General features: G+C 43.9%; 1 long non-coding RNA gene across 1 annotated transcript in view; it reads left to right on the top strand.

Moving 5' to 3' along the window:
- Positions 1-1,172, top strand: part of LOC106937592 (uncharacterized) — a 7,305-nt gene extending 6,133 nt beyond the window's left edge. Inside the window, exon 2 of the long non-coding RNA XR_001422424.1 lies at positions 803-1,172. This is a non-coding gene — a long non-coding RNA (uncharacterized LOC106937592). The remainder of the gene's footprint in view (positions 1-802) is intronic.
- Positions 1,173-2,720: the final 1,548 nt, after the last annotated feature.

Genomic DNA, 2,720 nt, shown 5'->3' with positions numbered 1-2,720 from the left:
CCGTTCCCCTTGTTCCCTCCATTCCCTCTGTTCCCCCATTCCCTCTGTTCCACCTGTACCCCTGTTCCCTCCATTCCTTCTGTTTCCCCCGTTCCCTCTGCTCCACCTGTTCCCTCTGTTCCCCTTGTTCCCTCTGTTCCACCCGTTCCCCCATTTCCCCCGTTCCCTCTGTTCCACCTGTACCCCTGTTCCCTCCATTCCCTCTGTTTCCCCCGTTCCCCTTGTTCCCTCTGCTCCACCTGTTCCCTCTGTTTTCCCCCGTTCCCTCTGTTCCATCCATCATTCATCCACAGTTCATGCATCTTCAGCTGCCTAAAGGTCAAAGGTCTTCTCTGTATCTGAAGTTGGCTGTTTTCAGGTTCTGTCCCTGTCAAAGTAACAGGTTTAGATCTGTTTCTTCTTCTGTGGTGGACTTTAAAACGTCTCATCGATTCTTTCACCTTTAAAAGTCAAAGGAGAGAAAAATAAATTGTCTCCCTGAAATGTCAGAGACCCAGAGAGTCGGACGTAACGCTTTGGCTTTGAGCCGTTCGGCTGATTAGCAGAAAGTCAAACTATTTCTGTGGAGCTGTGACCTTTGACCTGGGGCACTCTGACTCAAACCCTGGAAAGCAGCAGCATCATGGAGCGCCGGCTGTCACAGCCGCTAACATCTGAGGCTAACGCAGCGCTGAGTTTCAGCTGACCGCCAGCTTCATCATCGTCATGGTAACGCTGGTGTTTTCCCAGAACCAGCTCACTCACGGCGACCTTTGACCTGATGCAGTTGACCAAATGCTGCTCCTTCTGTCTTTCTGCACAGTGTTTCCATGACGACGGGTGACATTAAGATGGCCGCCAGATGTTTGTGACCGGAGGCTGCTGCGGCGATCCAACCAGCTGACCCCTGGCTCTCGGTTCATCCGTTTTCTCTTCAGACCTGCAGAAACATTTCAAAGCAACGCTCAGCGAACCGTCATGTAGCGTCTGCATGTCGTCCTTCCACTCAGTGAAACATGAAGCTGTAGCTGAGATTATTTCAGCCTATTTGAAGTGGAAAACTTTATGGTTTAGCATATTCTGATACTTAATTACAGAGCTAAATTCAGCCATAAGGCACATTCAAAACTTTTTGTCAACATAAGAAAAAAAAAGAAAAAATTGTAATTGAAAAAAATGTTTGAAACTAAAAATAAAAGAAATTGGAAAATAAAGCAAAAACTGAAAACAAAATAAATGGAAACTTTAAAAAGATAAAAATATTTTTGAAACTGGAAATCTCTTTAAAAAAATCAATATTCTGTTTAATCAATAGGTTTTCAAAACCTGCCACTGATATGATCCACGTATTTAAACGCACAGCACAAATCTTAGAGTAAAATATTTTTAGATGCAAAATAATTTTCCTGTTTCATTTTTGAACAAATTTATGGCACCAGTTTAGCTCTATACATTATGGTCCTGTGACCGATGCAAAGCATCATGGGTAATAAAGTGACACAAGCTGAACAGCTAGCGGAAGCTAGCTGTGCTCATGATGAGGTAGCTGTCTTGTTTTCTATGATCTAATCGTTTTAGTGCAGAAAAATGTTAGAAAACATTTTGTTTATTGTGAATCCGCCTCATATTCCAGTTCACATTTCTCTCTGGTTCCCTGCAGCTTCGTGGCTCCTTTGCTTTGGTTTCCTATCTCAGTTCCAGTCTCAAACCAACTCGACACATCAGTAAATATATGTTTTATTTACATGCATATGCACTAAATGATTAGATGTTTTTGCTGTTGTAGTTGGTTATTAGTAGAAATCAGAGGAGATGATTAGCCTCTTAGTGCTGACGGCTCAACAGATTAAACCTAAATTATTCAGAACTTTTGTCTCTGAGACTCTAATTATGTTAATAATGCAAAGGTGAAAACATTTTATTTCAGCGCTGATTTCTAAATACTGAGATCAGGAGGGGCCTCTAAAGGTTTAGGACGTTTTTATTCATTTTAACTGGAAGGAGAGAATGAAGATAATTCAATTTCACTCCGAACCAATCTGATCCGAACCAAGCCAACAAGCTGAACCGGGTCAGAATAAAGATCCGATTCTGTTCAGGACCAACATCAGTCAGAGTCTGTGGGAAAATAACACTTTCATTTTCAAAGTCATGATTTCACCACTTCATTCATTCATTTTTCAATGTCAGTTTCAAGCTAAATATTTAGCTTTGAGACTAAATCTTTATCAGGCTAAATAACCTAAATTATTGCAGTTTATTGTTGACTAACAGCAGCAGGTCTCCTGTCATCACAAATATGAAGTGGTTTTTGATTTTGATGAATTCATGACTCATCCATTCATCCATCTGCAGTGAACCCATTATTCAGTGACGCCTTGCAGGAAGGTTCCTGGTTGTTGGTTTGAATCCTCTCTGCAGGGAGTTCTTGTTCTCCCTGTGAGGGACTTTAACCGGGGCCGGTCAGGTTCTGCGACGGTAAACCCGGTGTTTACTGAGTTTTATCAGAACCGTTTGGATCAGCAGCACCGCGGCGTTTTTAGGTTCGTCTCCATCATGTTCTGCTTGGCTCGGTTGCCATAGATCCCAGAACAGAGTCAGAATCTCTTTGGTCTCCTGATCAGTCTCTGCTGCTATTTTGGTCCGGCTCTCAGTCCAACATGTCAGAGAGGGAGGGGGACCGGGGGGGGGGGGCCCCGGGGGGGGGGACAGGGGGGGGGGACGGGGGGGGGGGGCGGGGG

Source organism: Poecilia latipinna, unplaced genomic scaffold (genome assembly GCF_001443285.1).
Source record: "Poecilia latipinna isolate Pla-1442-1.1 unplaced genomic scaffold, P_latipinna-1.0 Scaffold2385, whole genome shotgun sequence".
NCBI classification, from domain to species: Eukaryota; Metazoa; Chordata; class Actinopteri; order Cyprinodontiformes; family Poeciliidae; genus Poecilia; species Poecilia latipinna.
Note: the sequence above shows the minus strand (reverse complement) of the source record. Positions and strands in the feature narration are given on the sequence as shown.